Below are 11,745 nucleotides of genomic sequence, written 5' to 3'. Positions count from 1 at the left end.
AAAGCCTCTTACTGTAGAACATTGCACTGCAACAATAATAATAATTTTTCTGAAGGAATGTAGACTAGCAGATATTAGAATAATATTAAAAAAGAACCCTAGATCTGTTGATAAGAATTGCTTTGTTATAAAAATATACAAGTTTATAATTACAATATAGTTTTTAATTAAAAAGCTATGTTATGCAATTGTTCATGTCATAATCTCACAGACCCCACAAGAAGGAAGTATTTCTTCTTTGAAATGACAAAAATGGCATTGTAATACATGGATTAAGAATGTGAGAGACCAACTGAGCCTTCTAAACTCACAGCTAAATTCATTATAATGTCAAATTAAAATTAGCTCCTAATTCATTATATGCCTCTGTAAGTTCACTTATGCATTGCTTCAAAGCTTTCGTTGTTTATTCTGTGAAATTTAAGGCATTTATGGTAGGCATCTTCATGTTTAATTACAAACAGCTCGTAATATCCAAAATTAAAAATTTATAGGACTGTAATTTAATGAAAGGTAAAAGATAAATATGTAGCATTATATCAGTAAATAGACTTAACTACACCTACCTAGCCATTAGTTAGATACTTAGTGGCATGACCATCACTTCTCTAAGTCTAGTTTCCCCATATATGGAATGAGAGGTATATAACACTAACTGGACCCTAAGACATCTTATGACTCTAAATGTGTATAAATCTAATAGGTAATTCTAACTTTACAAATGATACAAGCCAATCAAATATGAGTTTATCTAAATTAATTCTATTTTGTATTCTTAAGGGGTTTTATTAAACTCAATATATGACATTATATTTTTGTCAATGGTCTCAATATTTTTTTCTCACAGTATAATAAAATAATTGGTTAAAATTTAATGCAAATCAAAAGAAAGACACCAATCTGTAAGCACAAAATAAAAGGACCTTCAATATCCTAATTTATTTATTTCATTACTTCATATACTTTTTCTATCAGGTCCATACAATTTTGTAACTTTATGTATATCTGAAACTCCTTTGGCAATAAAATGTCTTTCTTTCCCCAGTAAGCACTCCTTGGAATGAATTTAGCACACCAGAGAGCATTTCTATCCATTCCCACAAGAAATTCAGCATCTTCTTCAAGACTTTATGATCCTCATTTTATTTGCTATTGAACAGACAATAACAAGAAGATCTTCTGAAATCTAATGTATATTTTAGTTTTTTATTTTCCCTAACTAGACTAAAGGTATGGATAGGAAAATCAAACTTCTGCATTTGTAGCTTTTGCAGAGTGCATGTAAATTATAATATAGAAAATCTGAAATCCATCTGCTATTTACTTAGGACACTAGACAAAAATTGGTTCATGCTTAGAGTAACTAAAACACTGTTTGTTTTTAATAGGCTGAGGAAAAAAATTTCTGTAGCCCTAGGTATGGGTAGAATGTCCTGAACACTTTGTCCTCCTTCTTGACTAGTAACCTTATAAAGTAACTGATATAGTGTGACATTTAAGAATCTGAAGAGAATGAGCAATTAAGATGCACTCCTTTAAAAAGTCAGGTAAACCAGACAGACATTGGACCAGTCAGTTATTGCTATTAGTTGTAAATATCATATATATTTATATATTAGTGATAAATATATGATATTTATATATACACTATTTATTGAGAACATATTCAATAGCTGTACTCATGGATGTGTATTAGATGAGAGTAAAACTATGATTTTTTAAGAAGTCATTACTTTTTTGGTTTGAACGCAATTGATATTTGGAATAAATAACTCAAAAGTTAGTTAATAAGTTTATAATTTGGAATGAGAAATAAAGGTCATAAAATGTTATCTTATCAGATACTAATAATAATAAGGTGGTTTAGGAGTGCTGGCTCTGGAGCCAGTTTGTCTGGATTTGAATTCCAGTTCCATTACTTACCAGCTATTGGAACTTGGACAAGCTACTAAAACTTTCTGTTGAAATTATTCTGTGTTCAAATCTGACTCCCCTCGTTAAGCTGCTGAGGGTTGGAATTTGTTACTGCATATAACCCTGCCTAATATGGCTCGTATACTCACCGTGTCTCAGTTTCCTCATCTATAACTGGGATAACAACAATATCTAGTTATTTTATGATTGTCAGCAAGACTTTATGGAAATGAGATAAAACAGTTTTAATTCCTATTAAAAGTAGTAGTATATATAACCCCTCACTTAATAGATTTTAAATTCTAGAACATTCTACCTGTCATAAAGCCCAGATTTAACTAGCAGTGAGTTAACCTTTCTGCAATGCCTACCATCACAAATTAAAAAACAAAGTCTCATATTTTGCTTTAATATAAAATATTTCTACTAGGATATGTAATATTTTTGTCATGTGAAATATTTGCATGTTGACAAATATTCCAGTTGCTGACTTATAAATGACACCATTCATTTTTAGGGGCAATGATTTTTTTCTATTATACAGAAGGAAATACTAGCTAGGTAAGAGAAAGAAGTCGGGGAGGGTAGAGAGAAACACTAGTGAAGATTATAAAAGATTACTGCAGGATTCTCCTGTAATTCTCTGATTATAGCTTTATCTATCAAGCTCTGGAATTGAAGACCATTTGAATTCATCTCCAACCCTGGGAGTGAAATAAAAAATTTCTTTTTTGCTTCAGAAATTTAAGCTCTTTACAGACATACTTTTTAGTTAATCCTCATGACATCAGAGAAAGGTATTATTTCCTATACTTTGCAGATAAGAAAAATATACCATAGACCACAGGAAGAATAAAAGAGAGTCACTCCTTACCCAAAGGTATTTACTCTGTGGGGAAAGCAACTCTAAGATCTTCATTTCCATTAAGTTGCTCATTTATTGCTCTCTCTCATGGTTGAAAGTAGAGCCAAAAATGAAAAGAACTATTACTGAAAGCAATAAAAGGAAACACTTTCCCTGGAGGAGCAAAGTATTTTTATATTATTTTCATTTTGCTGAACTTAGTGAAGAATGTAATGACCAAGGAAAGAAACAAGTGGATTAGCAGTTCTCACTGGACCAACAGTCTCTAGATGCTAGATGTCTCTGCCATCCAGCAGAGACAAAAAATTAAAATATGACATTTTCAAGCTATGCAGTATTAAGTAGGTTAACTGTAGGTTGTGCTTTAACACCTTGGAGAGCCGTTTGATGCTGATTCAAAGGATATGTGTCTAGTCTAGAAGAGCTTCCCTTACCTATTACACGCATATGTGGAGATGACACCTGGGATCAATCTTGATCCAGAAATCCCACGGAAATGCTAAAATATTCACGCTCACAGGTAACAAGGATACCTGAGGTTTCTCAGTTTTATGAGTGGTGGATGTTGTGTGTAAAATGCCTTTTATCATCATTACTGCATAGTTTAACAAGCTCTGATAGGACTTTAATAGATTCAGTGTTTTTTTTAAAAAGAGGTTTTGGAATATGGAAGTAGCACTAACTGTGTTTTAATGTTTTCCCCCCACACCAAAGAAAGTTTACAATATATATCCACATTTAGAGAAAGGAAATTTGCTTCTATAGAGAATGTATGTCATACTTACAATGCATTCAAAGAATTCTTAATCCTTTTATTTAGACAAAAATACCATAAAAAAGTTTGCTTCTCACATCAATCTCTCAATCTCTTTTTCCTTTCTAGCTTTCTTTCCTGTTTTGTCTCTGTGAGTGTTAAATTGCTCAAAATCTAAATTATGGGTATTAACAAACATTAGTCTAGTAATGTTTAACTTATTGACACTTGTTTGAGTTATTTTAAATTCTAAAAGAGCATATGAGTATTTAAAATAAAGTTACTAACACAATTTTGTCACTAACAGCCAATTATTATTACTGATGTCCCAATTATATCCAGTTAATGAAGAAGTTATTCATCCATAAAGAGGAGCAATCCACCAAAAACTATAATTATTATTATTGATTCTAAAAACAGTTGATATCATCTTGACCAGATTTAAATATTATCTATGATTAAGAATTGGTGGTCAGGTGGAGGGGAAGATGGCAGAATAGTAAGACGTGGAGATCACCTTCTTCCCCACAGATACATCAGAGATACAGGTACACGTGGAACAACTCCTACAGAACACCCACTGAATGCTGGCAGAAGACCTCAGACCTCCCAAAAGGCAAGAAACTCCCCACGTACCTGGGTAGGGCAAAAGAAAAAAAAATAAACAGAGACAAAAGAGTAGGGACGGGACCTGCACCAGTGGGAGGGAGCTGTGAAGGAGAAAAGGTTTCCACACACTAGAAGCCACTTCACAGGCGGAGACTGCGGGTAGCGGAGGGGGGAAGCTTCGGAGCCGCGGAGGAGAGCGCAGCAACAGGGGTGAACAGGGCAAAGTGGAGAGATTTCTGCACAGAGGATCGGTGCCGACCAGCACTCATCAGCCCGAAAGGCTTCTCTGCTCATCTTCTGGGGCAGGCGGGGCTGGGAGCTGAGGCTCGGGCTTCGGTAGGAGCGCAGGGAGTGGACTGGCGGCGCGAAAACAGCCTGAAGGGGTTAGTGCACCAAGGCTAGCCGTCAGGGGGTCAGGGAAAAAGTCTGGAGCTGCCAAAGAGGCAAGAGACATTTTCTTCCCTCTTTGTTTCCTGGTGCATGAGGAGAGGGGATTAAGAGTGCTGCTTAAAGGAGCTCCAGAGACGGGTGCGAGCCGCGGCTAACAGCGCGGACCCCAGAGACGGGCATGAGACGCTAAGGCTGCTGCTGCTGCCACCAAGAAGCATGTGTTCGAGCACAGGTCACTCTCCACACCTCCCTTCTGGGGAGCCTGTGCAGCCCGCCACTGCCACGGTCCCGGTATCCAGGGACAACTTCCCCAGGAGAACGCACAGCATGCCTCAGGCTGGTGAAATGTCACGCCAGCCTCTGCCGCCACAGGTTCACCCCGCACTCTGTACCCCTCCCTCCCCCCGGCCTGAGTGAGCCAGAGCCCCCAGATCAGCGGCTCCTTTAACCCCATCCTGTCTGAGCGAAGAACAGACACCCTCCTGAAACCTACAAGCAGAGGCGGGGCAAAATCCAAAGCTAAACCCCGGGAGCTGTGCAAACAAAGAAGAGAAAGGGAAATCTCTCCCAACAGCCTCAGGAGCAGCAGATTAAATCTCCACAATCAATTTGATGTACCCTGCATCCCTGGAATACCTGAATAGACAACGAATCATCTCAAATTGAGGAGGTGGACTTTGAGAGCAAGATTTATGATTTTTTCCCCTTTTCCTCTTTTTGTGAGTGTGTATGTGTATGCTTCTGTGTGAGATTTTGTCTGTATAGCTTTGCTTTCACCATTTGCCCTAGGGTTCTACCCAACCATTTTTTTTTTTTTTTTACTTAAAATTTTTTTTCTTAATAATTATTTTTATTATTTTAATAACTTTATTTTATTTTCTTTTATCCTCTTTCTTTCTTTCTACTTTTTCTCCCTTTTATTCCAAGCCATGTGGATGAAAGGCTCTTGGTGCTGCAGCCAGGAGTCAGTGCTGTGCCTCTGAGGTGGGAGAGCCAACTTCAGGACACTGGTCCACAAGAGACCTCCCAGCTCCACATAATATCAAATGCTGAAAATCTCCCAGAGATCTCCATCTCAACACCAACACCCATCTTCACTCAACGACCAGCCAGCTACAGTGCTGGACACCGTATGCCAAAAAACTAGCAAAACAGGAACACAACCCCACCCATTAGTAGAGAGGCTGCCTAAAATCATAATAAGTCGACAGACACACCAAAACACACCACCAGACGTGGACATACCCACCAGAAAGAAAAGATCCAGCCTCATCCACCAGAACACAGACACTAGTCCCCTCCACCAGGAAACCTACACAACCCACTGAACCAACTTTAGCCACTGGGGACAGACACCAAAAACAAGGAGAACTACAAACGTGCAGCCTGCAAAAAGGAGACCCCAAAAACAGTAGGATAAGCAAAATGAGAAGAGAGAAAGACACACAGCAGATGAAGGATCAAGATAAAAACCCACCAGACCTAACAAATGAAGAGGAAATAGGCAGTCTACCTGAAAAAGCATTCAGAATAATGACAGTAAAGATGATCCAAAATCTTGGAAATAGAATAGAGAAAATGCAAGAAACATTTAACAAGGACCTAAAAGAGCTAAAGAGCAAACAAGCAACGATGAACAACACAATATATGAAATTAAAAATACTCTAGAAGGGATCAATAGCAGAATAACTGAGGCAGAAGAACGGATAAGTGACCTGACAGACAAAACAGTGGAAATAACTACTGCAGAGCAGAATAAAGAAAAAAGAATGAAAAGAACTGAGGACAGTCTCAGAGACCTCTGGGACAACACTAAACACACCAACATTCTAATTATAGGGGTTCCAGAAGAAGAAGAAAAAAAGAAAGGGACTGAGAAAATATTTGAAGAGATTATAGTCAAAAACTTCCCTAATATGGGAAAGGAAATAGTTAATCAAGTCCAGGAAGCACAGAGAGTCCCATACAGGATAAATCCAAGGAGAAACACATCAAGATACATAATAATCAAACTGTCAGAAATTAAATACAAAGAATACATATTAAAAGCAGCAAGGGAAAAACAACAAATAACAGACAACAGAATCTCCATAAGGTTAACAGCTGATCTTTCAGCAGAAACTCTGCAAGCCAGAAGGGACTGGCAGGACATATTTAAAGTGATGAAGGAGAAAAACTTACAACCAAAATTACTCTACCCAGCAAGGATCTCATTCAGCTTTGATGGAGAAATTAAAACCTTTACAGACAAGCAAAAGCTGAGAGAGTTCAGCACCACCAAACCAGCTTTACAATAAATTCTAAAGGATCTTCTCTAGGCAAGAAACACAAGAGGAGGAAAAGACCTATAATAACAATCCCAAAACAATTAAGAAAGTGGGAATAGGAACATACATATTGATAATTACCTTAAAAGTAAATGGATTAAATGCTCCCACCAAAGACACAGACTGGCTGAATGGATACAAAAACAAGACCCATATATATGCTGTCTACAAGAGACCCACTTCAGACCTAGAGACACATACAGACTGAAAGTGTGAGGGTGGAAAAAGATATTCCATGCAAATGGAAATCAAAAGAAAGCTGGAGTAGCAATTCTCATATCAGAAAAAGTAGACTTTAAAATAAAGACTATTAGAAGAGACAAAGAAGAACACTACATAATGATCGAGGGATCGATCCAAGAAGAAGATATAACAATTGTAAATATTCATGCACCCAACATAGGAGCACCTCAATACATAAGGCAAATACTAACAGCCATAAAAGGGGAGATCAACAGTAACACATTCATAGTAGGGGACTTTAACACCCCACTTTCACCCATGGACAGATCATCCAAAATGAAAATAAATAAGGAAACACAAGCTTTAAATGATACATTAAACAAGATGGACTTAATTGATATTTATAGGACACTCCATCCAAAAACAACAGAATACACATTTTTCTCAAGTGCTCATGGAAAATTATCCATGATAGACTATATCCTGGGTCACAAATCAAGCCTTGGTAAATTTAAGAAAATTGAAATCGAATCAAGTATCTTTTCCGACTACAAAGCTATGAGACTAGATATCAATTACATGAAAAGATCTGTAAAAGACACAAACACATGGAGGCTAAACAATACACTACTTAATAATGAAGTGATCACTGAAGAAATCAAAGAGGAAATAAAAAAATACTTAGAATCAAATGACAATGGAGATACGATGATCCAAAACCTATGGGATGCAGCAAAAGCAGTTCTAAGAGGGAAGTTTATAGCAATACAACCCTACCTTAAGAAACAGGAAACATCTCAAATAAATAACCTAACCTTGCACCTAAAGCAATTAGAGAAAGAAGAACAAAAATACCCCAAAGTTAACAGGAGGAAAGAAATCATAAAGATCAGATAAGAAATACATGAATGAGGGAGTGCCTGGGTAGCTCAGCTGGGAGAGCATCAGACTTTTAATCTGAGGGCCCAGGGTTCAAGTCCCTGTCCAGGCGCCAAGAATAAATAAATAAACAGAAGAAATACATGAATGAGAAATGAAGGAACCAATAGCAAAGGTCAATAAAACTAAAAGCTGGTTCTTTGAGAAGATAGACAAAATTGATAAACCATTAAGCAGACTCATCAAGAAAAAAAGGAAGACTCAAATCAATAGAATTAGAAATGAAAAAGGAGAAGTAACAACTGACACTGCAGAAATACAAAAGATCATGAGAAATTACTACAAGCAACTGTATGCCAATAAAATGGACAACCTGGAACAAATGGACAAATTCTTAGAAAGGCACAACCTGCCAAGACTGAATCAGGAAGAAATAGAAAATAGGAACAGACCAATCACAAGCACTGAAATTGAAACTGTGTTTAAAAATCTTCCAAAAAACAAAAGCCCAGGACAAGAAGACTTCACAGGGGAATTCTATCAAACATTTAGAGAAGAGCTAACACCTATCCTTCTCAAACTCTTCCAAAATATAGCAGAGGGAGAAACACTCCCAAACTCATTCTACGAGGCCACCATCAGCCTGATACCAAAACCAGACAAGGATGTCACAAATAAAGAAAACTACAGGTCAATAACACTGACGAACATAGATGCAAAACTCCTCAACAAAATACTGGCAAACAGACTCCAACAACACATTAAAAGAATCATACACCATGATCAAGTGGGGTTTATTCCAGGAATGCAAAGATTCCTCAATATACATAAATCAATCAATGTGATACACAATATTAACAAATTGAAGGAGAAAAACCATATGGTCATCTCAATAGATGCAGAGAAAGCTTTCAACAAAACTCAACACCCATTAATGATAAAAACCCTGCAGAAAGTAGGCATAGAGGGAACTTTCCTCAACATAATAAAGGCCATATATGACAAACCCACAGCAAACATCATCCTCAATGGTGAAAAACTGAAAGCATTTCCACTAAGATCAGGAACAAGGCAAGGGTTCCCACTTTCACCACTCTTATCGAACATAGTTTTGCAAGTTTTAGCCACAGGAATCAGAGAAGAAAAAGAAATAAAAGGAATCCAAATTTGAAAAGAAAAAGTAAAGCTGTCACTGTTTGCAAATGACATGATACTATACATAGAGAATCCTAAAGACGCTACCAGAAAACTACTAGAGCTAATCAATGAATTTGGTAAAGTAGCAGGATACAAAACTAATGCACAGAAATCTCTGGCATTCCTATACACTAATGATGAAAAATCTGAAAGTGAAATCAAAAAAACACTTCCATTTACCATTGCAACAAAAAGAATAAAATATCTAGGAATAAACATACCTAAGGAGAAAAAATACCTGTATGCAGAAAATTATGAGACTGATGAAAGAAATTAAAGATGATACAAATAGATGGAGAGATATACCATGTTCTTGGATTGTAAGAATCAACATTGTGAAAATGACTCTACTACCCAAAGCAATCTACAGATTCAATGCAATCCCTATCAAACTACCACTGACATTTTTCACAGAACTAGAACAAAAAATTTCACAATTTGTATGGAAACACAAAAGACCCCGAATAGCCAAAGCAATCTTGAGAACAAAAAATGGAGCTGGCGGAAACAGGCTCCCTGATTTCAGACTATACTACAAAGCTACAGCAATCAAGATAGTATGGTACTGGCACAAAAACAGAAATATAGATCAATGGAACAAAATAGAAAGCCCAGAGGTAAACCCACACACATATGGTCACCTTATCTTTGATAAAGGAGGCAGGAATGTACAGTGGAGAAAGGACAGCCTCTTCAATACGTGGTGCTGGGAAAACTGGACAGCTACATGTGAAAGTATGAGATTAGATCACTCCCTAACACCATACACAAAAATAAGCTCAAAATGGATTAAAGACCGAAATGTAAAGCCAGAAACTATCAAACTCTTAGAGGAAAACATAGGCAGAACACTCTATGACATAAATCACAGCAAGATCCTTTTTGACCAACCGCCTAGAGAAATGGAAATAAAAACAAAAATAAACAAATGGGACCTAATGAAACTTCAAAGCTTTTGCACAGCAAAGGAAACCATAAACAAGACCAAAAGACAACCCTCAGAATGGGAGAAAATATTTGCAAATGAAGCAACTGACAAAGGTTTAATCTCCAAAATTTACAAGCAGCTCATGCAGCTCAATGACAAAAAAAACAAACAACCCAATCCAAAAATGGGCAGAAGACCTAAATAGACATTTCTCCAAAGAAGATATACAGAGTGCCAACAAACACATGAAAGAATGCTCAACATCATTAATCATTAGAGAAATGCAAATCAAAACTACGAGATATCATCTCACACCAGTCAGAATGGCCAACATCAAAAAATCTAGAAACCATAAATGCTGGAGAGGGTGTGGAGAAAAGGGAACACTCTTGCACTGCTGGTGTGAATGTGAATTGATACAGCCACTATGGAGAACAGTATGGAGGTTCCTTAAAAATCTACAAATAGAACTACCATATGACCCAGCAATCCCACTACTGGGCATATACCCTGAGAAAACCATAATCCAAAAAGAGTCATGTACCAAAATGTTCATTGCAGCTCTATTTACAATAGTGAGAATATGGAAACAACCTAAGTGTCCATCATGGGATGAATAGATAAAGAAGATGTGGCACATATAGACAATGGAATATTACTCAGCCATAATAATAAATGAAATTGAGCTATTTGTAATGAGGTGGATGGACCTAGAGTCTGTCATACAGTGTGAAGTAAGTCAGAAAGAGAAAGACAAATACTGTCTTATATGGAATTTATATATATATATTTGGAATTTACATATATATGGAATTACATATGTATGGAATTTAAGGAAAAAAAATGTCATGAAGAACCTAGGGGTAAGACAGGAATAAAGACACAGACCTACTAGAGAATGGACTTGAGGATATGGGGAGGGGGAAGGATAAGCTGTGACAAAGTGAGAGATTGGCATGGACATATAACCACTACCAAACGTAAAATAGATAGCTAGTGGGAAGTAGCCACATAGCACAGGGAGATCTGCTCGGTGCTTTGTGACCACGTAGTGGGATGGGATAGGGAGGGTGGGAGGGAGGGAGACGCAGGAGGGAAGAGATATGGGAACATATGTATATGTATAACTGATTCACTTTGTTACAAAGTAGAAACTAACGCACCATTGTAAAGCAATTATACTCCAATAAAGGTATAAAATTAAAATAAAAAAATAAAAGCAAAGGCATAAATAAAATTAATCTGGATAAAAAAAAAAACCTACAGTTGATTCTGATACGATTCACAGACACAGTGTAAAGCTTCTGCTTTACAGGAAATAATACCAGATTACTTTGTTATTTTATAGTTATACTAACAGGTTGTAATATTGACAGATAAGTTTGATGTCAAAATGCACTCCCTACTAGGGATAAAAAAGGAACTAGTAGTCTCTACTGCTACTTGTTGGCAGCATGCATGTATTGCAAGGGCAATTATTGTAGGAATCCAAATTAGTGGAACATTTTAGAATTGGAAGACTACATACAGATCATCTAGTCAAGCTTCCAACTATTATAGTTGTGAAAACTAAGGCCCATATAAATGAAATGATTTATCTCCAAAGAGCATTAGTGAAAGAGTATGAAATAAAAAATATCTTTAAAAAAAAAAAAAGAATTGGTGATTTTTTAAGATATTTATAACTTTTTCTCAAGA

At 36.6% G+C, this 11,745-nt stretch overlaps 1 non-coding gene across 1 annotated transcript; it reads left to right on the top strand.

Moving 5' to 3' along the window:
- Positions 1-7,961: 7,961 nt before the first annotated feature.
- TRNAK-UUU lies at positions 7,962-8,034 on the top strand. Its single transcript has one exon. It is a non-coding gene; the product is annotated as a tRNA-Lys (tRNA).
- The last annotated feature ends 3,711 nt before the right edge of the window (positions 8,035-11,745 follow it).

The sequence above is a fragment of the Phocoena sinus genome, chromosome 18 (genome assembly GCF_008692025.1).
Source record: "Phocoena sinus isolate mPhoSin1 chromosome 18, mPhoSin1.pri, whole genome shotgun sequence".
In the NCBI taxonomy this organism is placed as follows: Eukaryota; Metazoa; Chordata; class Mammalia; order Artiodactyla; family Phocoenidae; genus Phocoena; species Phocoena sinus.
The sequence above is the reverse complement of the archived record's forward strand: the minus strand, read 5'-3'. Positions and strand labels throughout refer to the sequence as shown.